Here is a 25,666-nt window from a genome sequence, read left to right on the forward strand (position 1 = left end):
GCCTGCCGATGCAGGGGACATGGGTTCGTGCCCCGGTCCGGGAAGATCCCACATGCTGCGGAGCAGCTGGGCCCGTGAGCCATGGCCGCTGAGCCTGCGCGTCTGGAGCCTGTGCTCCGCAACGGGAGAGGCCACAACAGTGAGTGGCCCACGTACCACAAAAAAAAAAAAAAAAAGAAAGATTATGCCTAGGGAAATATATCTGTTTCATCCCCCAGAAACTTCCTGCCTAGCTTTATCAGAAATTCAGTCAAAATTACCAGGGGCAGCTTAAAGGGCAAAAGAAGTCAAATTCTAGGGAAAAGATATGCTTAAAACAGGGCAGAATAAAGAATGAAGGCAGCAGTAGCCCAAGACTAAGGTACTGGAGAGGCAAGGCAGTCACGTGGAATGAGGCATCTATTGTGTCCAACCTAGGGGACCCTGCAGGCTGGCCTGGGGGCGTCACCACAGGGAAGACCTTGACAAAGGGGCGTCACATGGAAGTCTGGTGTCGTCTACTCCAACTAGCTGACTAAGTAAAATGGCAAAGAGAAAGCCCTGCAGGGAGACAGACACTGGCCAGGGACCAGGTCATGGACCCAGGGGTGTAGTAGATGATGAAGCAGGTATACATGAAAGACCCTTGGTGCTTTCACCCCTCCCAGTGATCCTTCCACAGACAACCTCTAACTCGAGAGGATTACTGCTTTGAACAAAATACAATAGTTTCCCTGCTCACAGACTGTGAACAACCTAAGGACAATAATTTATTTCCTCCCTTATTTTTCACTGAGGCATAACTTACATACAGTAAAGTGAACTCTTTTTTTTTTTTTGGTAACATCTTTATTGGAGTATAATTGCTTTACAATGGTGTGTTAGTTTCTGCTTTATAACAAAGTGAATCCGTTATACACATACATAAATCCCCATCTCTCTTCCCTCTTGCATCTCCCTCCCTCCCACCCTCCCTATCCCACCCCTCTAGGTGGTCAGAAAGCACCGAGCTGATCTCCCTGTGCTATGCTGCTGCTTGCCACTAGTTATTTATTTTACATTTGGTAGTGTATATATGTCCATGCCACTCTCTAACTTTGTCCCAGCTGACCCTTCCCCCTCCCCACATCCTCAGGTCCATTCTCTAGTAGGGCTGCGTCTTTATTCCCATCTTGGCCCTAGGTTCTTCATGACTTTTTTCTTTCTTTTTTTTAGGTTCCATATGTATGTGTTAGCATACGGTATTTGTTTTTCTCTTTCTGACTTACTTCACTCTGTATGACTGACTCTAGGTCCATCCACCTCATACAAATAACTCAATTTCATTTCTTTATATGGCTGAGTAAGATGTGCCACCACATCTTCTTTATCCATTCATCTGTCAGTGGACACATAGGTTGCTTCCATGTCCTGGCTATTGTAAATAGAGCTGCAATGAACATTGTGGTGCATGACTCTCTTTGACTTATGGTTTTCTCAGGGTATATTCCCAGTAGTGGGATTGCTGGGTTGCATGGTAGTTCTATTTTCAGTTTTTTAAGGAACCTCCATACTATTCTCCATAGTGGCTGTATCAATTTACATTCCCACCAACAGTGCAAGAGCGTTCCCTTTTCTCCACACTCTCTCCAGCATTTATTATTTGTAGATTTTTGATGATGGCCATTCTGACTGGTGTGAGGTGATACCTCATTGTAGTTTTGATTTGCATTTCTCTAATGATTAATGATGTTGAGCATTCTTTCATGTGTCTGTTGGCACTCTGTACACCTTCTTTGGAGAAATGTCTATTTAGGTCTTCTGCCCATTTTTGGGTTGGGTTGTTTTTTTTTTGATATTGAGCCATATGAGCTGCTTGTAAATTTTGGAGATTAATGCTTGTCAGTTGCTTCATTCACAAATATTTTCTCCCATTCTGAGGGTTGTCTTTTGGTCTTGTTTATGGTTTCCTTTGCTGTGCAAAAGCTTTGAAGTTTCATTAGGTCCCATATGTTTATTTTTGTTTTTATTTCCATTTCTCTAGGAGGTGGGTCAAAAAGGATCTTGCTGTGATTTATGTCATAGAGTGTTCTGCCTATGTTTTCCTCTAAGAGTTTGATAGCGTCTGGCCTTACATTTAGGTCTTTAATCCATTTGGAGTTTATTTTTGTGTTTGGTGTTAGGAAGTGTTCTAATTTCATTCTTTTATATGTAGCCATCCAGTTTTCCGAGCACCACTTATTGAAGAGGCTGTCTTTTCTCCATTGTATATTCTTGCCTCCTTTATCATAGATAAGGTGACCATATGTTTGTGGGTTTATCTCTGGGCTTTCTATCCTGTTCCATTGATCTATATTTCTGTTTTTGTGCCAGTACCATACTATCTTCATTACTATAGCTTTGTAGTATAGTCTGAAGTCAGGGAGCCTGATTCCTCCAGCTCTGTTTTTCTTTCTCAAGATTGCTTTGGCTATTCGGGGTCTTTTGTGTTTCCATACAAATTGTGAAATTTTTTCGTTTTACTTCTGTGAAAAATTCCAGTGGTAGTTTGAACAGGATTGCACTGAATCTGTAGGTCACTTTGGGTAGTACAGTCATTTTCGCAATGTTGATTCTTCCAATCCAAGAACATGATATATCTCTCCTTCTATTTGTATCATCTTTAATTTCTTTCATCAGTGTCTTATAATTTTCTGCATACAGGTCTTTTCTCTTCTTAAGTAGGTTTATTCCTAGGTATTTTATTCTTTCTGTTGCAATGGTAAATGGGAGTGTTTTCTTAATTTCACTTTCAGATTTCTCATCATTACTGTATAGGAATGCAAGAGATTTCTGTGCATTAATTTTATATTCTGCTACTTTACCAAAATTCATTGATTAGCTCTAGTAGTTTTCTGGTAGTATCTTTAGGATTCTCTACGTTTAGTATCATGTCATCTGCAAACAGTGACAGCTTTACTTCTTTTCCACTTTGGATTCCTTTTATTTCCTTTTCTTCTCTGACTGCTGTGGCTAAAACTTCCAAAACTATGTTGAATAAGAGTGGTGAGAGTGGGCAACCTTGTCTTGTTTCTGATCTTAGTGGAAATGGTTTCAGTTTTTCACCATTGAGGACGATGTTGGCTGTGGGTTTGTCATATATGGCCTTTATTATGTTGAGAAAAGTTCCCTTTATGCCTACATTCTGGAGAGTTTTTATCATAAATGGGTGTTGAATTTTGTCAAAAGCTTTCTCTGCATCTATTGAGATGATCATATGGTTTTTCTCCTTCAATTTGTTAATATTGTGTATCACACTGATTGACTTGCATATATTGAAGAATCCTTGCATTCCTGGGATAAACCCCACTTGATCATGGTGTATGATCCTTTTAGTGTACTGTTGGATTCCGTTTGCTAGTATTTTGTTGAGGATTTTTGCATCTATGTTCATCAGTGATATTGGCCTGTAGTTTTCTTTCTTTGTGAAATTTTTGTCTGGTTTCGGTATCAGGGTGATGGTGGCCTCGTAGAATGAGTTTGGGAGTGTTCCTCCCTCTGCTATATTTTGGAAGAGTTTGAGAAGGATAGGTGTTAGCTCTTCTCTAAATGTTTGATAGAATTCTCCTGTGAAGCCATCTGGTCCTGGGCTTTTGTTTGTTGGAAGATTTTTAATCACAGTTTCAATTTCAGTGCTTGTCATTGGTCTGTTCCTATTTTCTATTTCTTCCTGGTTCAGTCTCGGAAGGTTGTGCGTTTCTAAGAATTTGTCCATTTTATTGGCATACAGTTGCTTGTAGTAATCTCTCATGATCCTTTGTATTTCTGCAGTGTCAGTTGTTACTTCTCCTTTTTCATTTGTAATTCTACTGATTTGAATCTTCTCCCTTTCTTTTTTGATGAGTTTGGCTAATGGTTTATCAATTTTGTTTCTCTTCTCAAAGAACAAGCTTTTACTTTTATTGATCTTTGCTATTGTTTCCTTCATTTCTTTTTCATTTATTTCTGATCTGCCCTTTATGATTTCTTTCCTTCTGCTAACTTTGGGATGTTTTTGTTCTTTCTGTAATTGCTTTAGGTGTAAGGTGAGGTTGTTTATTTGAGATGTTTCTTGTTTCTTGAGGTAGGATTGTACTGCTATAAACTTCCATCTTAGAACTGCTTTTGCTGCATCCCATAGGTTTTGGGTCATAATGTTTTCACTGTCATTTGTTTCTAGGTATTTTTTGATTTCCTCTTTGATTTTGTCAGTGCTCTCTTAGTTATTAAGTAGTGTGTTGTTTAGCCTCCATGTGTTTGTATTTTTTACAGATTTTTTTCCTGTAATTGATATCTAGTCTCATAGCGTTGTGGTCAGAAAAGATACTTGATAGGATTTCAATTTTCTTAAATTTACCAAGGCTTGATGTGAGACCCAAGATATGATCTGTCCTGGAGAATGTTCCATGAGCACTTGAGAAGAAAGTGTATTCTGTTGTTTTTGGATGGACTGTCCTATAAATATCAATTAAGTCCATCTTGTTTAATGTATCATTTAAAGCTTGTGTTTCCTTATTTATTTTCATTTTGGATGATCTGTCCATTGGTGAAAGTGGGGTGTTAAAGTCCCCTACTGTGACTGTGTTACTGTCAATTTCCCCTTTTATGGCTGTTATTATTTGCCTTATGTATTGAGGTGCTCCTATGTTGGGTGCATAAATATTTACAATTGTTATATCTTTTTCTTGGATTGATCACTTGATCATTCGGTAGTGTCCTTTTTTGTCCCTTGTAATAGTCTTTGTTTTAAAGTCTATTTTGTCTGACATGAGAATTGCTACTCCAGCTTTCTTTTGATTTCCATTTGCATGGAATATCTTTTTCCATCCCCTCACTTTCAGTCTGTATGTGTCCCTAGAGCTGAAGTGGGTCTCTTGTAGATGGCATATATACAGGTCTTGGTTTTGTATCTATTCGGCCAGTCTATGTCTTTTGGTTGGAGCATTTAATCCATTTACATTCAACGTGATTATCGATGTGTATGTTCCTATTAGCATTTTCTTTATTGTTTTGGGTTTGTTATTGTAGGAATTTTCCTTCTCTTGTGTTTCCTGCATAGAGATGTTCCTTTAGCATTTGTTGTAAAGCTGGTTTTGTGGTGCTGAATTCTCTTAGCTTTTGCTTGTCTGTAAGGGTTTTAATTTTTCCGTCAAATCTGAATGAGTTCCTTGCTGGGTAGAGTAATCTTGGTTGTAGGTTTTTTCCCTTTCATCACTTTAAACATGTCTTGCCACTCTCTTCTGGCTTGCAGAGTTTCTGCTGAGAGATCAGCTGTTATCCTGATGGGGATTCCCTTGTATGTTATTTGTTGCTTTTCCCTTGCTGCTTTCAATATTTTTTCTTTGTATTTAATTTTTAATAGTTTGACTAATATGTGCCTTGGCGTGTTTCTCCTTGTATTTATCCTGTAAGGGACTCTCTGTGCTTCCTGGACTTGAATAACTATTTCGTTTCCCATATTAGGGAAGTTTTCAACTATAATCTCCTCAAATATTTTCTCAGTTCCTTTTTTTTTTTCTTCTTCTTCTGGGACCCCTATAATACGAATGTTGGTGTGTTTAATGTTGTCCCTGAGGTCTCTGAGATTGTCCTCAATTCTTTACATTCTTTTTTCTTTATTGTGCTCTGTGGTAGTTATTTCCACTATTTTATCTTCCAGGTCACATACTCGTTCTTCTGCCTCAGTTATTCTGCTATTGATCCCTTCTAGAGAATTTTTAAATTTATTGTGCTGTTCATCATTGTTTGTTTGCTCTTTAGTTCTTCTAGGTCCTTGTTAAACATTTCTTCTATTTTCTCCATTCTATTTCCAAGATTTTGGATCATCTTTACTATCATTATTCTGAAGTCTTTTTCAGGTAGACTGCCTATTTCCTCTTCATTTGTTAGGTCTGGTGGGTTTTTATCTTGCTCCTTCATCTACTGTGTGTTTCTCTGTCTTCTCATTTTGCTTAACTTACTGTGTTTGGGGTCTCCTTTTCGCAGGCTGCAGGGTCGTAGCTCCCGTTGTTTTTGGTGTCTGCCCCCAGTGGCTAAGGTTGGTTCAGTGGGTTGTGTAGGGTGCCTGGTGGAGGGGACTAGTGCCTGTGTTCTGGTGGATGAGGCTGGATCTTGTCTTTCTGGTGGGCAGGTCCACTTCTGGTGGTGTGTTTTGGGGTGTCTGTGACCTTATTATGATTTTAGGCAGCCTCTCTGCTAATGGGTAGGGTTGTGTTCCTTTCTTGCTAGTTGTTTGGCATAGGGTGTCCAGCACTGTAGCTTGCTGGTTGTTGGGTGGAGCTGAGTCTTGGCGTTGAGATGGAGATCTGTGGGAGATTGTCGCCGTTTGATAGTATGTGGAGCTGGGAGGTCTCTGGTGGACCAATGTCCTGAACTTGGCTCTCCCACCTCAGAGGCACAGCCCTGATGGCTGGCTGGAGCACCAAGAGCCTGTCATCCACACAGCTCAGAATAAAACGGAGAAAAAAAGAAGGAAAGAAAGAAAAAGATAAATAAAATAAAATAAAATAAAATAAAGTTATTAAAATAAAAAATAATTATTAAAAAAATTTAAAAATAAAAAAAAAGAAAGAAGAGAGCATCCAAACCAAAAAACAAATCCACCTATGATAACAAGTGCTAAAAACTATACTAAAAGAAAGAAAGAAAAAAAAACAGACAGACAGGACCCTAGGACAAATGGTAAACACAACACTATACAGACAAAACCACACACAGAAGCATAAACATACACACTCACAAAAAGAGAAAAAGGAAAAAAATATATATATATCTTTGCTCTTAAAGTCCACCTCCTCAATTTGGGATGATTCATTTTCTATTCAGGTATTCCACAGATGCAGAGTACATCAAATTGATTGTGGAGATTTAATCTGCCGCTCCTGAGGCTGCTGGGAAAGATTTCCCTTTCTCTTCTTTGTTCGCACAGTTCCTGGGATTCAGCCCTGTCTCTGCGTGTAGGTCGCCTGAGGGCGTCTGTTCTTCGCTCAGATAGGACGGGGTTAAAGGAGCAGCTGATTCGGGGGCTCTGGCTCGTTCAGGCCGTGGGGAGGGAGGGGTACGGATGCGGGGTGAGCCTGCAGCGGCAGAGGCCGGCGGGACGTTGCACCGGCCTGAGGCACACCGTGTGTTCTCCCGGGGAAGTTGTCCCTGTTTCGTGGGACCCTGGCCGTGGCGGGCTGCACAGGCTCCCGGGAGGGGAGGTGTGGAGAGTCACCTGTGCGAGCACACAGGCCTCTTGGTGGCTGCAGCAGCAGCCTTAGCATCTCATGCCCGTCTCTGGTGTCCGCGCTGATAGCCGCGGTTCGTGCCCGTCTCTGGAGCTCGTTTAGGCAGCGCTGTTAATCCCCTCTCCTCACACACCAGGAAACAAAGAGGCAAGAAAAAGTCTCTTGCCTCTTCGGCAGCACCAGACTTTTTCCCGGATTCCCTCCCAGCTAGCCGTGGTGCACTAGCCCCCTTCAGGCTGTGTTCACGCCGTCATCCCCAGTCCTCTCCCTGGGATCTGACCAAAGCCCGAGCCTCAGCTCCCAGCCCCCGCCCGCCCCGGCGGGTGAGCAAACCAGCCTCTCGGGCTGGTGAGTGCCGGTAGGCACCGATCCTCTGTGCAGGAATCTCTCCGGTTAACCCTCCGCACCCCTGTTGCTGTGCTCTCCTTCACGGCTCCGAAGCTTTCCCCCTCCACCACCCGCAGTCTCCACCCGCGAAGGGGCTTCTAGTGTGTGGAAACCTTTCCTCCTTCACGGCTCCCTCCCACTGGTGCAGGTCCCATCCCTATTCTTTTGTCTCTGTTTTTCCTTTTTCTTTTGCCCTACCCAGGTACGTGGGGAGTTTCTTGCCTTTTGGGAGGTCTGAGGTCTTCTGCCAGCATTCAGTAGGTGTTCTATAGGAGTTGTTCCACACAGAGTTGTATTTCTGATATATTTGTGGAAAGGAAGGTGACCTCCACGTCTTACTCTTCCGCCATCTTGAAGCTCCCCCCAAGTGAACAAATCTGAAGTGTACAGACAACTCTATGAAAGTTTCCATTTTTCATTTGCAAATACTGACATAACCACCATGTGGATTAAGAAATAGAGCAGTTGCAGGCTCCCCAGAAGGTTCCTCCACCCCCTGACCATTGATCTGCCTGGTGGGGAGGTGGTCCTTCTGCTCCTGCAAGTACTTGTCAATGTGCCCCAGGGACAGAGAGCTGGGACCTCCCTGAGCTTTCAGGAACAGAAAGTATGACTGCTCTTGTGCCTTCTGCCTAATACAAGTGTTTGTTACACAGCAGAACTCACTCTGGGACCTGCTCTCACTTAACAACCCACCTGGTAGCCAAATCCAACAGGGATAAGAAGCTTGATGCATTTAGGTCAATTCAAAAATGCTCTTCTTGGGCCTCTGCGATGAGCTGGGTCCTCTCTCACCACTGTCACCCACCTGGAGAAACAGGAGGGTCAGGCCCAGGTGAAAATGGGGCTCTAGTTACAAGTCCAATGGGCATAAGATGTGCAAACATATGCCATCCTGAGGCTCAATTAGGGAAGAGAGAACTCCTATTTCTACCAAGAATGGGGAAGAATAAAAGACCAAGGCACTGCCAAACATTTGGCAACAAAGGCTATTTTAAGACCTATTTTAGAAATTTTCACTAAGAGAAGAATGCACAGTTTGGGAAAAGACACAAAGAAGACTTACACATCAAGGCCTATGTGCCTTCATGAAAAGATGGTCAACATTGCTAATTATTAGAGAAATGCAAATCGAAACTACAATGAGGTATCACCTCACACTGGTCAGAATGGCCATTATTAAAAAGTTACAAATAACAAATGCTGGAGAGGGTGTGGAGCAAAGGGAACCCTCCTACACCATTAGTGGTACTATAAACTGATGCAGTCACTATGGAAAACAGTATGGAGGTTTCTCAAAAAACTAAAAATAGAACTACCATATGATCCAGCAATCCCACTCCTGGGCATATATCCAGACAAAACTATAATTCAAAAAGATACATGCACCCCTGTTTATAACAGCACTGTTTACAATAGCCAAGACATGGAAAGAACCTAAATGTCCATCAACAGAGGAATGGATAAAGATGTGGTACATATGTACAATGGAATATTACTCAGCCAACAAAAAAATGAAATAATGCCATTTGCAGCTACATGGATGCAACTAGAGATTGTCATACTAAGTGAAGTAAGTCAGAAAGAGAAAGACAAACATCATATGATATCACTTTTATATGGAATCTAAAATGTGGCACAAAAGAACTTATCTATGCAACAAAAACAGACTCACAGACGTAGAGAACAGACATGGTTGCCAAGGTGGTGGGGGAGGGATGGACAAAAAAAATTTTTTTAAAGACCTATATGCCTTGGAAGGAGCAAGACTTAGGTTCGAACTGGCACTCCTTAATTACAAACTTTGTGCACCTTGACCAATATATTAACCTCTCCAATCTTCATGGGGTTTTTTTTGTTTTTTTTAATGTAGGAAATGGGGAATTGTGAGGATTAAATGAGAAAATGAGGATAAAAGTCCTGCCTTAAAGGGAGTAGACACTCAACAGATCTTACTTCCATTTCCTCCTCTCCCAGCTTCCTGAAAGTGGCATACGCACCAAAGATAAGATCCTGTACTCCTCTTGCAACCAAAAACAAATAAGCAATCTACAGAATTTTTAAACATTTTTGTCTTTCAATATATTAAAATTTCCCCAAATCCATAACACAAGTGTGAACAGATTTTTTAACTGTCAAAGCAGCATGCTTACTTTGGGACAAGACATAAATGCAGAAAGATTAAAACCGTATAATTCACTGCCATTGGCTGCCCAAAAATGCAACTTAATACTGACGTGTAGGTTTGAAACAGCAGCATATAACATAGCTATTTATTGATCTGTTAGGCCTGGGGGTCTGCACTCACACACTCAGTCATGTTTTGCTTGAGAAACACGTTTTGCTTCCAGCCTTGGAAACAACTCACATGAAGACCAGAGAGCATACAGTTCCCGTTAGTTTAAAATTTCCCAGTAAGATATGTCAACTAAAGAAGGTCCCTTGCCACCCAGTTCAAGGATTAGCCACTGCAGTCATTGAGCTTCAACAAACGCTGAAAGGATTCGGAACAGAATTAGGAATGAGTCACTCTGTGCTCTGGGAAAACTGGCAGAACAGGCCTTCAGATAGTTAGATATTTTATGCACTCAGTTTCTTGCATCTTCCCATAATTAGAAAAGTACTAAAACCATTAACTAAGACATATGTTCCTCGTGACTGACAGCAACTTTCTACCAAGATGTGTGCTTGACTGCATGTACCCCTTCTCCAAAATCACATACCTACTGACCTGTCCCCCAGCTCTTCAAAGCAGTTCCTCAGAGCTATCTGAGAGGCTGTCTCCCGGGCTACAGTCTTCAGTAAGCCCCCACATAAAATTGAAACTCATAGCTTTCACGTTGTGCGTTTTTAATTCAGTCAACAAATATATAGGTAAATTATGTACTGAGGGGCTTCCCTGATGGTGCAGTGGTTAAGAATCCACCTGCCAATGCAGGGGGCAAGGGTTTGAGCCCTGGTCCAGGAAGATCCCACATGCTGCAGACCAACTAAGCCCATGCACCACAACTACTGAGCCTGCACTCTAGAGCCCGTGAGCCACAACTACTGAAGCCTGCGTGCCTAGAGCCCATGCTCTGCAACAAGAGAAGCCACTACGATGAGAAGCCTGTGCACCACAATGAAGAGTAGCCCCCGCTCACCACAACTAGAGAAAGCCCAAGCACAGCAACCAAGACCCAATGCAGCCAAAAATAAAATAAATAAATTTATTTTTTAAAAAATTATGTACTGAATTAACACGAAAATATGTATAATGGAATAACCATTTCTGGTCTTCTGGTCTTCTTTGGTAAAAGAAAATTATTCAAATCCTGGATATACATCTTTTTGGAAATGATGCCCTCTGAAACACCTTGATTTCCAAAATGTTACATGATCAAAAGTAGGGCTTCGGTTATTTGGCTATAAGCTCCAAAATGATCAGAGGTTTCTGGAAGCTAGTTCTAACCATGATGCCCTTGGACAGCTGGTCCTGGCCCTCTGTGTGAAATGCTGGCCAATCTGCATTAACAATCTGGACGGCTGGCCTGATCCAGGGGCTCTGACATCTGACTGTTCCTGGGGGATGAGTATGGAGGTTCAGAGGTAAAGGATTCCCTACCCCCTCTCCCCTAAGGGCAAACATAAACGATTTGTTGTTGTATTCTCTCCCCTCTGGGAAGATAGGGGTCAAGAGGCCTAAAGATTCAAATGCTTCCTCTGTCACACTGAAACAGAATATCCATTTCTACCCCCTCATGATCCATGCAAAGGGTGTTATATGCCCTTTGCAATCCATTTCTTCAGAGAGGAACAAGTTATTGCTCAGAGTTCAATCCAGCAACAGAAATGTATGGGAACACAGACTTGAAGTGTGGCAGCTTCCCTGAGACAAAAAACTTGACAGTGACACCAGATTGTAAATTTTGCTCAAACCATTTATTTGCCCCAAAATACTAGTCAGTCGTTGCACAGAATCATAGAACCTCAGAGTGAATTCTAGCCCAACTTCTCATCCAAAGCAAGAATCCCTTCGGTACATTGCTAGGTCATCCCTGCTTGACCATTTCCTATGACAGAAACAGGGCAAGCCATGTCATTTTTTGTTAAAGGTGGTTTTTCACTTAGAGTTGAACTTTGTCTCACTAGGACACATGGGTCCTAGATCTGCCCTCCATCACTACAGAGAACAAGATGGACCACTTCTTCCACCATGACCTGCATCGGAACTACCATCACTGCCACTTCCTACCCAGCAAATCTTTTCTTCTCCAGACCAAACAGTCACATTGTTCATCAGCCATTTCTTATTTGATCCTCATAATCGCAGACATCCAACTCTGATTACACTTCAATTTGTCTATACTTCCCTGAAAACAGTGCCCAGATCTAAAGGCAAGCTCCAGGTGTGGTCTGGGGATAGCAGGAAAGAAGGAAGCAATCCCCTTCCTTGCCTTATACACACTGCAGCTGTTAATACTGCCTCAGTTTGTCCTAGCTTTGGGGACACACACACCTCTTCCTAGCACTCACTGCCCTTACATCTAGGAATCTGATGTACATCTAGGACTCTGATGGACATCTAGGACTGTGATGTGGTAGGAACTGTGGAGAAGCTGAGTTTCCTTCTGAGCAGGACTCCTTTACTTCCTTCAGCTGAAATTCAGGACTTCATGGTCCTCTATTATTATTGAATTACCTCCTACTAGTTTTGACCCATGATTCCAGCCTGTCAAGATATTTCTGGGGAGTGACTGTCATTCTGTGTGTTTGGCTGACTTTTCCTTTGTTTGTGGCATTCAGAGACTGCATAGGCATGTGAATTCTGTCCTCACCCAAGTAAATCATACAGGGAGACTTACTAAGAAGAGTGTCAAGGGCACTGAGGTTTTCTCCATAGCTCGATGATAATTTGTTCATTACTTAGCATTTCTGGGACCAAATCTGCCAACCCACTGCAAATCCCCATAACCATACAGTCATGTCTAATTTCTCAAAGTGTCCAGATCCACCTTCTTCAAAGTCTCATGGATCCTTGTTGAAAAGGCAGATTTTGGAAGCTCCAAAACCTTCTTTTATTATCCTAGGCCTGTGGTTTTCAAAAAGTGGTCCTCAGACCAGCAGCATCAACATTACCTGGAAGCTTGTTAGAAATGCAAATTCTCAGACCCCACCACAGACCTGCGGAGTCCGGAACTGAGAGTGGGGCCCAGTAATCCATTTTTAACAAGTTCTTCAGGTGACCTGATGCACAGGTTTAAGGACCACTGCCACAGGTGAATACTTTATCTGGGCATAGAACCTTGAGGCATCTGGTATACCTTCCTTCAGGGAATTGGAGTAGACCCTGAGCTCTTTTCTAAGGAAGACTCTGTCCCACTTCTTAGCTTCTCCTTTAAGCCACGGATGGCAAATGCCAGACACATGGGCTTCCAGTCCCCGCTCCCATGCTTAATTATCACAGCAAGTTTTCTCTAACAGCTTTCCAGAAAACTAGAAGATAGTTGGTTGGACAGATCCCACCCTGCCAAGGTCCACATGGGTGTGGTGGGACAGGTGGAGGTCCAGGCATCCCCTCCTCCTGATCAGGAGCCTGGATTTCACAAGACATTCACAAGAGTCACAGATCTGTCCGTGACATTCACAAGGATACGGATCTATCCTTGATTCTCAGCACAAAGCATCAACCCTCCAGGCTCTTACCAAACATTATAACCTTGAACACTGTACCGTCCGGACTTTATAGAGCAAGGGATCTCAACTCTGACTGAACATTAGAATTATGTGGGGAACTTTCTAAAATGCTGATGACCAAGCCCAGATCTATCACGTTGGAACCTGAGGTGGGGTCAGGATTTGAAAGTCCTAAAACCTCCACAGGTGATTCTGATGTGGAAACAGGGTTGAGAGCCACCAGCAAATGATCTAGAAATATAAGATATATATACACCTAGCCCAAGTCAGATCATCAGATGGATGAGCTGGTGGAACTGCACTGTTCTGATCTAGGAAGAACCGCTTTCCCCGCACTGTCCTCTGGACTTAATGCCCTTGACCTACAGTGAAAGAGATTTCGTGTGTGTGTGTGTGTGTGTGTGTGTGTGTGTGTGTGTGTGTGTAAATAACGAACCCACCAACCCACCTGAGGATATTGGGAAATTCTATAGAGTAGTGTGATAATTAAGACTATAAGCTCTGGGTTCAAATGGCCTGGGTTCAAAGCCAGCCTTACTAGGTGGCTTTAGGCAAGTTTTCAGCTTCTCTAATCCTCAGTGTTTCATCTGACAGATGGCAATAATTAAAGGACTGCCCCAAAGGGGTTGTTGAGGTCACTGTCCTGCCAACATCACAGTGGCTGCTTTTCCCTTTTAATCAGAAAAATAAAAAGGATATATACAAATATCCAATACAAATATCCACAGGAATATCCATATTCCTACCACCCCAGATTAATAGGTCTCCATCCTTATTTATATAAATATATCTATCATCTTTCTGACTTTTAAAAAATTTTGCATAATAAATAGTATCATACCATAAATTTCTTTCTGCAACTGGCTTATTTTCACTCAAAATTATTACACACACATACACACATATACACTAGTTCATTCCCACCACATAGTTCCATGGTATGACTCTGCCTTGTTTAACGTATTCTTCCTTTAGGTTATTTCTGATTCTTTGTGCTTAAAAACGGTGCTGCAGGATCTGCTTCTTGTGACGCCATGGCCTGATTTTTTAAAATAAGTGGAACTGCCGTATCATGAGGTAGAACTAGTTTTAGTTTCACCAGATATTCCAAATTGCTCCTCCAAATGGCCAAACCGATCAATTCATACAAGACAAAGGTTGCTTTACAGGACCTTTATAAGCAAATATTCAGGTCTCAGGATCAGAGTGCCTCTCCTAAGTTACTGGCTTGTTCTTGGCTTTTAGACACTGAGAATTTGTATACGAGAACATATCCCGTTTTGTCTGGGGCACTAGGATGGATGAGTCACATTCATGGCAGCACTGCTGGTAAACCTCAGTGGCAGAAGATGAGCCTTTCCGTGTGCCTGGCTTACCTTTATTGTCCCTGCACTTCAATTCTCTCAACTACCCACTATTTCTCGTGTAGTGTGTGTATTCTTGGAAACCACTTCAAAGACTTGGTGAAATAAGACGATGTTTAAATAAATTATCTTTTTTTTGAAGCTAGGAAGTTGTACAAGCTGCTCCTGGGCTGTTGGCAAGATGTTCTGACAGCGGGTAGTTTTCTACTTAGCTTTCTACTGTAGGCTGCCTTCCATTGTATCTACCTGGGTGAGCCTTAGCTTCCAACTGCCTCAAACATCCTTAGAACAAGCGAGAGGGAAGGAGGGACAGACACAAATACTAACCCCAGCACACAGAATCAGAAAGCAGCATGTCAGTGAAGAAAGGAGACGGAAGATTGGGAGAGACCCCCAAGGAGCTTACTAGTAGCCTTTCCGAAGTTTACGGATGGACATTCAGAGCTGGCAGGATTTCTAGGAGGCAGCTCTTGCAGGCAGATGTGGAGAAGGAGATACAGGTGAGTTCCAAATGATTATTATGAAAATTCCATGTTCCACACCTAAACAAATCCTACTCTTCACCAGAAGAGAAGCCATTGACTTAGACCTTAATTTTCCACCTTGTTCACAAGGATATCACAAGACAGATTCCTTATCAAATACTTCAAACAGACTTTTCAGAAGTCTGACATCCTTAAAAAATGGGAAGAGCTTGCTGTGCATAAACACTCTCGTCTTGCAATACTGGCTGGCTGCCTTGATGCCCAGGGCTTGGCTCCAAAGCTGAGCCCCTACTCTTGGTCACATGGGCTCCGCTTTGAGCACTTACACCCACATCCCATAGCACAGATGTCCCTCGCGACAGTGGCTTTTGCTGCTGGCTCGACTTCATCAGGCTGTGTCCTCCTCACCAGCTACCATATTCTCACTAAACATTCTGTATCCCATTGGCGGCTCCCAATGTTGAAGATCTCACCTATTCTTCCCCCCCCCCCACCCCGCCAGCCCTCCTGAGACAAGTTCCCAAGCTGGGGATGATTCTCCCCCAATCCTCAGGCGTCAACTAGTAGAAATAAGATCTACGTGTCTGTGGTATTTTTATGATCTAGTAACCTAAACACAAGGGGAAACTAGAGAAATTCAGCATGTTTTGTCTTAAGTGAACCCAGACTGGTTCCTTTTCTAATGTGAACTGTTCACCTCTTTAGTAACAGTACATTCAAGAATTTTGCAGTGGATGGACAGAACTCACCTATATGGAGTGGGATTTTTTTACCCTTGGATGCTTGTCAGAATGTCCTAAGGGGTGGCATAAAGTCCTTATGCCACGGTTATCACGAACTTTGGGGGTGGGATATGGCAGCAGTATTTTTAAGTGCTCCCCAACAGATTGCAATGTACGCCCAGGGTTGAGAATCACTGGTCTAGAGTTTTCTGAAATTTCCTTTCTCTTTCTAATAATATCTTGACAGCACCTGCCTGTCCTTAGGCTTGTGATCTCTTTCATCCCGCACAGTTTACTCTCAGAGGTCCTGTGCAGACTGAAGTAATTCAGTCCCCTGGTGTGTTCTGGGCTGAACTGGCACCCAGAACCTGTTTAGCAGAGATAGGTACATGGTTTCCACCCCTTCACCTGTCTAAGGTTCCAATTCCCTCTCCTCTGTATGTATTCAGTTCTTTTCAGTTAGTACTTCTCCTCTAGGGAAAAAAAAAAAAAATAGATGGAAAACAAGTAGAATTGGAACAATTCTTTTGACTCCTGATGTTTTGAGCAGAGAAAATTTCCACACCCAGAAGATTATCTTTTACTCATTCATGTAGTTCTGGACACACGTTTGCAAAGCTGTTTTATAGTTTTTAACCACCTTCTGCAAGCCTCAGCTCATTCCTGACGTTAGTTCTGCAGACTTTCTTCTATCATGTTTGTGTAACACTTAATACTCTTAACTAAAGTTCTTCCTAACTTTAAAGTGTGGCTTACTGGCTCCTCTTTCTCCCTCCCAGTTAATACATAGGTGTTTACTGGTGTTTTTCCCTCCATCCATTTCTCTCTATGAGCCTTAGCTCCTGATCATCGTACCCACGCCCATACCTCCTAGTAAGATAGCTTTCGACTCATTCTGCTGTCCTCACCCTCCTCCAGCCCACAGCCTGGTGGGTGGCCCCTAGATTTATCACTAGAACAGGAAGCCTACTGCTTACTTCAAGAGCAAACCTATCGCTCCCTCATGCTGATAACCTGTGCTGACTGCCCTGACTCTGATTAAGACAACCACCCCTCTCCAGGTCCACCCCAACTTTCTCTCCCAGATCCCCCAATACAGCAGATCCTACCTCTGTCTTGACACTCATCTCCTCACCCCAAAACTTGTTTTCTGTTCTTCCACACCTACAACCAGCAATCCATTTTAGGTCCCCATTAGGGGGCCTCCACCTTTTCTTTCCCATCACTTCAATCTACATTTCCTGGCCCAGTTCATCTTTCCAAAAAGATTCCAGCGTCTCTCCTCTACTCCAAATTCCCACTGGTCACTGAACTTCGTTAAAAATCCGAAGCCCTTTCACTTTGTTATAAAGCAGAAACTTAAAAAAAAAAAAAAAATCCTAAGCCCTTCACAACGCAGTTAAATTTAAATGGCTTCAGACTCTGGTTCTATCTACCACTTACTGTGTTACTAAACTTCTGAGTTGTTTCCTCATCTGAAAAGAGGGTCAATTGATAGTACTCAGTTTTTGTAAAGATTGACTGAAATAATACAGGTCACATACTCAGCATGGTACTTGGCAGACATCAGTCAATTATATTTCAGCTGTTATTACTCAAACCTCAACTCTAAAAACTCACATATGCATACCTTACATTGTACACTCTCCTGCAGTCACGTTGCTCTGCCTTGGTCCTTGTTAGTTCTTCTCTGCAAAGCACCCTCTAACACGATGCCTCTCCTCCATCTGTGGAAATTCCCTCCACCCTCCAAAGAGCATTGCAAGCATCATCTGCTCCATGAAACCCTTTCTGAAACCACCCTGACCCCTGGTTTTGTTTCTCTTTTGAACCCCTGCTTTCCTTTTGTGCCTCAAAGTATGTCAGAAGTTGCCCACATTTTGAGGTTACTCTTTGTAACCTTACCACTAGATGTTAGGTCTACATCATGCTCAGTGACTGCATTTTACTCATCTTTACCTTCCTGTGGGAAAGCAACTTAAAGATTAGTAGTAATGATTGTTAACCCGGACTGAATATCCTTCATTAATCTGAGTTAACAGGGGAAAAGTCCTCTGTGTAAGCACATTGATCTATTTCCAAGGAGCCATCCTCCTTCCCTCTTCACTGGAATTATTTGGGATTACATGTGTATTTTAGAACATTTTAAGTATCCCTTCCTTTTGAAGTCTCCTTACCATTTTCTTTGGCCACAAGAGAGATCATTTCTTTCTTTTCTCTGAACTGTTTGAAATGTTTCTAGTGTCCATAGCTATGCCCAAAGCATGCTTCTTTAGGGATTTCATCTCCTGGTTCCCATCACTTTATATCACTGGACAATGCTTTTTGTTGGGTCAGAAAGAAATCCAGAGATATCCTTCCTTGCATTATTTTCTCAGTCTTCTTAAAAATGAAATAATCAGCAAAACAAATCAAGAGTTTATAAGAAATTAGCAGAATAAAACTGCCAGTGGGTTTTATCAGCACATTTGGCATCCCTTCCAGAGGGATGGGGAGAAAGCATCATCTGTAACCAGTCTGGCAATCCATAATATTGACCCTACTACAACATACTTTCTGTGGTTTCTCTCTCCCCACCCCCCTTACCTAGAAATTTACCTTTAGGCCTGGATTTCCATAGGCCTGCTTCTTTAAAGCAAAATATTCCCTTCTAGAATCATATTTTCGTCATGAGAACCATCCTAACCTTCTTGGTGAGACAAACTGGATGATCAGATCTATGCCCCACTTTTAATGTTTACTTTGCTTAGTCCTCATAAGCTGCACGATGGCAAACAGCTACAGGTATTACTATAAACTCCCTGCTTCCCAGGTGTTTTTAAATGAATTACTGAAGTTCTCCTCCTCGGCTACTGGTCTTCTCTTTGCTATGCATATTGTTCTCTATTCAATCAAGTTTCAATGATTTTTCCTTCCCATCAAATTTCAGTTGAACTCTCTTGATCAGGTTAGCAGATCTCTTGCCAAACACACTTGTCCTCAGAGACGCCAAGAGTCTTCCCCGCACACCAAACCCTGTTTGTCAACACTATCTGTGCGACAGTTATTTGTACACTTTCTGCATCCTCTTCCAGCTTGTAGTCTACCTTCCCCAGAAAGGTAGAAACACCACACATCCCCCTGGAGATCTTCAGTTTCCTACCATGATATCATAGCACCAGAGATACATTTGTGGTTTATTTTAGTGTATTTTTATGCAAACCAATGAACAGGGTGATGGTTTGTAGATCTGATATTTTGGCAGCTTATCATGTATGCCTTGGCTTGTTGTTCACCACTATCCATTTTCCTTCCTTTAATCATAGAACTCTCAAATTTAGTTGGGCACAAGCTCATCTAATTAGAGGCTACATTTCCAGCCTTCCTTGCAACTTGGTGGGGACCAATGAGATGTGAGTAGAAGCTGTGCTAAAAAGATGTGCACATTCCCTGTCCTTTCCCCATTCCTGAGGACTGAGAGGTAGCAACAAGTAGACCCAGAAATGAAAGCCACTGGTTGAAGATGTCAGTGTCACTGTACAAACCCAGGAATAACCATATCTGGACAGTTACATGAGAGAGAAATAAACTTCAATCTTGTTACAGCCACTTAATTTGGGGGTCTCTCAGTTACAGAGATTTAGTGCAAATAATGCAGGCCCTAAGAAGGTAGCATGTCTTACAATCAGGAATCTTGGGTCACCTCTGTACACTTCAACAGGAAGTTACCAACCATCTCTTCGATGGTCAGCTTGCTGGGCCCAGGAACAGGAACCCTTGAACCATTGGCAGTAAGAATCCTCACTGTTTGAAAAAGCAAAGGAAGCTACTGTTTCCAAGTTCCAGGAGTGTATTATCTTCTAAAACAACCCCCTATTCTTCAGTAGGCCTTACGGTAGAGATCCATCCTCAAATCATTTCACCTTCTCCAGCAGGACGGGCCCCCTGTATGTTGCATGTGTCACCCACGTGGTCCACGGTAGAGATCCATCCTCAAATCATTTCACCTTCTCCAGCAGGACAGGCCCCCTGTATGTTGCATGTGTCACCCACGTGGTCCACGGTAGAGATCCATCCTCAAATCATTTCACCTTCTCCAGCAGGACGGGCCCCCTGTATGTTGCATGTGTCACCCACGTGGTCCTGAGAGCCACTCTAGAGCAGGAGCACTGAATGTTCTGGGTGGAGAGGGATGAGTCCACAGGGCATATGCCCATCCCTCCACTCTTGATTATGGTAAAATCAGAAACGGGCTGAGTTTGCTTCTCCTTCTGCAGTTTAGCCACCCTGACTTGTCTCTAGAGGAAGAAACACTGATGGACAAAGGTGGGCTAGTAAAGGAAGCTATAGTGAAAGATAAGAGGATGAAAGAGAATAACTACACTGATGACAATTCAACTCAATTCATATCGATTAAGTCCCTATTAAGTGTCCATAGCTGTGCTAACCCTAAATGATAGAAACAAGTGACAACTAAGCAGTAGTTTAATCCAAGGAGTAAACTGCTCTGATCAAGGAGATAAGATGTGTGTAGATGAAATGAGTCAGAACACGGCTCAGGGTGGGCTATCTAGTAGGTTTGGTGGACAGTCACAGGGAAGAGTTCAGGGGGGCTGAAGCTGTGAACTTTGAAAGAAGTGGCCTGAGGGGAGCCTTAAAGATGTGGACAGGACTTGACTAGGTAGAGAGGAATGTGGAGGGTGGGGAGGGCACCTCACACAATATTTCCCAAGCCTGGCTGTATGACAGGATCACCCTAGGGAGCGTCTACAAAATACCAAAGTGTGGCCCCACTCCATACCAAGTCATCCAGATGCTCTGGGATGAGGCCTGGGCAAGCTCCCCAGGTGACTGTGATGAGACACGAGGGTTGAGAACCACTTCCTAATCTTGTATCCAGAAATGATAGATTTACTCCACAAAACTTCCCTCTTTCATTTTAGCATTTAATTTCATTTTAGTATCTAATGCCAGACCTATGTCTACTGCATCTAATTTGTACCCAATTAAAATGCAGAGCAGGATGTGACTTAGTTTAAAGGGTAAGAAGAGAAAGCGCCACCCCAAAACTTAAAATAACTTCTTGTGGTTTGAATTTTATCAGTGGGTGTTGCAATCCTCCCTTAACTGACAACTGAGGGCGGAAGCAGGGTAGATTTTAACAACTGGCAACCACAGACGGCATTTCATTACTGATCTAAAGAGACTATCCATTGAGTCACTGTAAAATGTGAATGTGATTTCTTAAAACTTCTCTATCTCCCATAAAAATCTACTGAAGTCTTTTCAGCAATGGAAACATTAAGCTAACAATGAATAATGCTCCATCAGCGGTACCTGAATGCTCTCAAATAACAAGAAACGAAATACCTAGTGGTTGTGGTTAAGGTGTCAGATGTACACACTTCAAGTTGTTTGTCTCCTTAACTAAAAATAACCCTAGGACTGAGATGCTAAGTTTCAAACAAATTCTATAAAAGAATTCTCTGATATATATTTGGGGAATATTGCCAGGGCAATAGTAAACAATCCCTTGTAAGAGGCCCAAAAGAAAACAACAAGTCAGTAACTTAGCAAAGGTAGGTGGAAAGGAAAAAGGACATGGGGAGTTTTCCTCTCCTAGGGGATGGACTACTGCAAGAAAATGAGCATGAGACACTTTAAACCAGTGCAAACTGAAAAACAGTTATAAGGAGAAACAGAATGAAAAGGCAGAGAAAACAGGTTTTAAAAAAAATGAAGTGGTTATTGGTAGACTAAAGCTAAAAAGGCAAGAAAAAGGTAAGAGCAACTCTGCCACTAGTGCTAACCATTCATGGCTGTTTTTTCCCTCCAGTAAAGCATGTAGGTCAGAAGCAATTTGAAGATTGTGTCTAACTTTTGCTTTGTTTTTCAATTTCCTACAACTAGCACGGAACCTGGCATGTGGCAGGTTATTTATCAAATTGATGCTCAACATCAAAAAAACAGAACAACCCAATTCAAAAATGGGCAGAAGACCTGAACAGACATTTTTCTAAAGAAGTCATGCAGATGGCCAACAGGCACATGAAAAGATGCTCAACCTCACTGATCATCAGAGAAATGCAAATCAAAACTACCATGAGGCATCACCTCACACCTGTCAGAATGGCTATCATCAAAAAGAACACAAATAACAAATGTTGGTGAGGATGTGGAGAAAAGGGAACCTTCATGCACTGTTGGTGGGAATGTAAATTGGTGTAGCCACTGTGGAAAACAGTATGGAGGTTTCTCAAAAAACTCACTATAGAACTACCATATGACCTACCAATTCCACTCCTGGGTATATATCTGAAAAAAACAAAAACACTAATTTGAAAAGATACATGCACCCCAATGTTCATAGCAGCATTATTTACAATTACCAAGATATTGAAGCAACCTCAGTGTCTATCAACAGATGAATCAATAAAGAAGAGGTTTTATATATATATATACACATACACACACATACACACAATGGAATACTACTCAGCCCTAAAAAAAGAATGAAATTTTGCCATTTGCAACTACATGGATGGACTTAGAGGGTATTATGTTAAGTGAAACAAGTCAGACAGAGAAAGATAAATACTGTATGATATCACTTATATGTAGAATCTAAAAAATAAAACCAGTGAATATAACAAAAAAGAAACAGACTCACAGATATAGAGAACGAGTGGTTACCAGTGGGGAGAGGGAAAGAAGGAGGGGAAAGATAGGGGTAAGGTACTAGGAGGTATAAACTACTATATATAAAATAAGTAAGCTGCAAGGATATACTGTACAACACAGAGAATATAGCCAATATTTTATAACTATAAATGGTGTATAATGTTTAAAAATTGTGAATCACTATGCTGTATACCTTAAGCTTATATAATATTCTACATCAACTATACCTCAAAAAATAAATAAATATAAAAACAAAACCAAATTGATGGCCTGTGTCCCCTTCCCCTTCCACTAGCTTCTAGAAAATTTTATCTCAGAAATAGGAAAATAAATACTCTAAAGTATCCATTTATGAAACTGAAAAAATTTTGTAGAAAGATGGATCCTAATTGTTTAGGAGTTTGTATCTAATGAGAATGTAAGAAAAAAGTAATAAGTAACAGAAATTACAAATAAAATCTAAATCAAAAGTGAGATGTAAATTATCAGAACTCTAGCTGGATTCCATCAGGCTAATATTTGAAATAATTTTCAGCAACCAGGACTCTGCTCTTCACTCAATTCCCCTATTTGTGTATTCATTGTAGATATCAGTTGAAGGAGGGGGGTTAGCACATTTGAGGGTTTTTCAACACACCATTCTGTATTTAGACAGCATCTGTCATCAAAGAAGTTCTGGTGCTATGCAAATGGCAACTCCCCCACCTCACACCCAGAGGACGCCAGCAAGGCAATATGGAGAGCAGTGCTTCATCATTTGAGCTGGAGCAGAATGACTGAAAGCAGTAGGAGGGAGGGAGGAAAGACAGGAGAGCACTCATTACGGCCCTGAATGATCATGAAATAAAACTGCAGCATGTGAACTAGAGCTAGCCAACAGAACTTTGGGTGCCGTCTGACACTGCAGCCTCTAGCCACGTGTGGTTACTGAGCACTTGAAATGTGGCCAGTGCACCTAAGAAACTGAAGTTTAAATCTTAATTTTAAATCGTTTATATTTTCATAGCCACATGTGGCTGGTAGCTACCATATCAGACATCACAGCTTTAGACCACACCACTCTAAACCACTTATTTTCTCCCTCCTTTCCCTAAGCACAAAGTGAGAACACCTCGGGATATTTCTGCCTCCTGAAATCCTCCAGGTGTGTTCTCACTCTTACCAACTCTGGAAAAGTCAATGGCTGGTAGAGAGCTGAGTCATCATAGGTATGGTGGCCAAACTTAAATGTATTCAGTCATCTGGGAAAGTTTCTTCCCCACTCCTTCCATTGTTTGGAGACAATGAATTGAAGAGTGAAAGAGGCTACTAGTTTTCTACATGAGGTGAGCAGGGATTTTTAGTAATAAGCCCAACTGAAACTTCCAGGTACTTCAAACTGTGTCAGTACAGAGATTAGGTTCTCCAACAGACAGCTCCAATGGAAAACCACTAGGAATGTTATGAAAAAATATGTGAAGTTCACGTGTCATTTAGGAATGGCTTATAATGGCTGCTCAGTTTAAAGACAAGGGTTTGTGACATGAAGCACAAGATCATATTTCAGAACAAAAAAAAGTATTATCAATTCAAACAATGATCAGATGCCAATTTTTTTAGTAGATGAACATATTTACCACTTTCTGCTATCTTCAGATGGCAAAAAAAACTCCATCTTCAGCCAACCAGGTGCCTTTTCACAGAGAGTGGGGAGGAAGGGGGAGAGCCTTTTAAAAGGGTTCCTGCACAATTTGAAAAGTCCTAGAAGCAGCTCCACAAAGCTGCCCAGTAGTTGTCTTTTGGTCTGCAGGAAAGGTGTTGTTACTTTGGTGAGGAAATGAGAAATCCACTAAGAAAACAGCCTATTTCCCAACATTCAAGTGTTTCCATAATCTGATATTTGATTACCAGCTCAAATGTACTGCCCAATGTAATTCCACCATTTCAGGCAAACAGATATTCTTAAGAGTTCCCCATTCAAAACAGGCATTCTCATAAATCGCTAATAAAATATAGATCGGTATAACCCCTTTAGGAGGCAATTTGGCAATAGAAAAGTTGTCTCTCAAAAATAAAGGCAATAAGCAACAATTCCCAAAGATAAAACAACTCAGGAAATATGGCTTCCAAAAGCCCTTGCCAAAAAATCCTTAATGATGATGAACCCCATCAAATGTTAAATTATCAAGAATGACAAAGCCATGGAAAAAAGACCAGTGGTTAACAGTGCATTGATTGGGGTTAAATAAGTGGGGGAATAACCAGGGGAAGTAGAGCTACTAAGTGTTAAAAGTATAAATCCTAACAAAATGAAAATAAAACAAACGACAAACATCTGATATCAGGGGAGGGTTGCTGGGCAAAAGAGTCAGATTGTTACATCGTTACAGCTTGCCCAACCCATTCTCACTCCCAGGCCTTCAGAGGTTTTCATCTCTCCGCTGAATTTAGAGAACTAATCCTCTTTGGATAAAGAATAACTTTTCAGCAGACTAGCCATTTTTTCCTTTTGTTAAATTCAAGTAAGATCAAATAGGATATTTTACTTTTAAACCTATGTTTAGCTTGAGCTCAGTCTTAGACAATTATTTCTGCCCCTCATTTATCTCTCTCTCCCTCTATGCATCCCTCCCATTATATGTACAGAGCCAAGCCTGAAATTAATGTTAACACTGGTTAGTTTATGGTTGAGATTTTTGGGTAATATTTTAATTTCTCCTTTGAGCTTTTTGTTTGTTTGTTTGTTTGTTTTGCTTGATCTTTAAAAGTAAGGAACACATATCATTGAAATAAATGTAAAATAGTAATTACTTTTCTGATTTGTATGGTTCATTTTCCTAAAATGGTCACCTGATCTGTGCTTCTCGTATTTCCCTGACACTCACCAATCTCAGATTCTGACTCAAATACCCTCACCAGTCCTCTTCAGCCTCTGACCCTCCTTTCTCTGGCTGTGTTTCAGTTTTTAGAGGAACACTACGCTTCAACATGAGAGATCTGTCCTTTGTCATACCTCCCCACAGTCGTCAGGCAAGGTAATGCGGGCCTCCCAAGAACGTGGAAAGTGTAGGTAAGAAAAAACAGCAGGTCTGGGGTCTTTTAACTGGAGGTGTGAATGGAAACTACTGACACTGGGAATCCCAACTGTGCTGTTGTTACACATCAGTGGTGACACACCAACACACACA

General features: G+C 41.7%; 1 protein-coding gene across 6 annotated transcripts in view; it reads right to left on the bottom strand.

The window, feature by feature from the left end:
* Positions 1-25,666, bottom strand: part of OSBPL3 (oxysterol binding protein like 3) — a 205,568-nt gene that overhangs the window by 98,065 nt on the left and 81,837 nt on the right. For 2 of the 6 annotated variants that reach the window (XM_060107664.1, XM_060107663.1), the window contains one exon: positions 8,289-8,400. The exons of the other annotated variants lie outside the window; for them this stretch is intronic. The gene's annotated coding sequence lies outside the window, so the exon portion shown is untranslated. The remainder of the gene's footprint in view (positions 1-8,288; positions 8,401-25,666) is intronic. 6 annotated transcript variants of the gene reach the window in all.

Source organism: Mesoplodon densirostris, chromosome 9 (genome assembly GCF_025265405.1).
Source record: "Mesoplodon densirostris isolate mMesDen1 chromosome 9, mMesDen1 primary haplotype, whole genome shotgun sequence".
NCBI classification, from domain to species: Eukaryota; Metazoa; Chordata; class Mammalia; order Artiodactyla; family Ziphiidae; genus Mesoplodon; species Mesoplodon densirostris.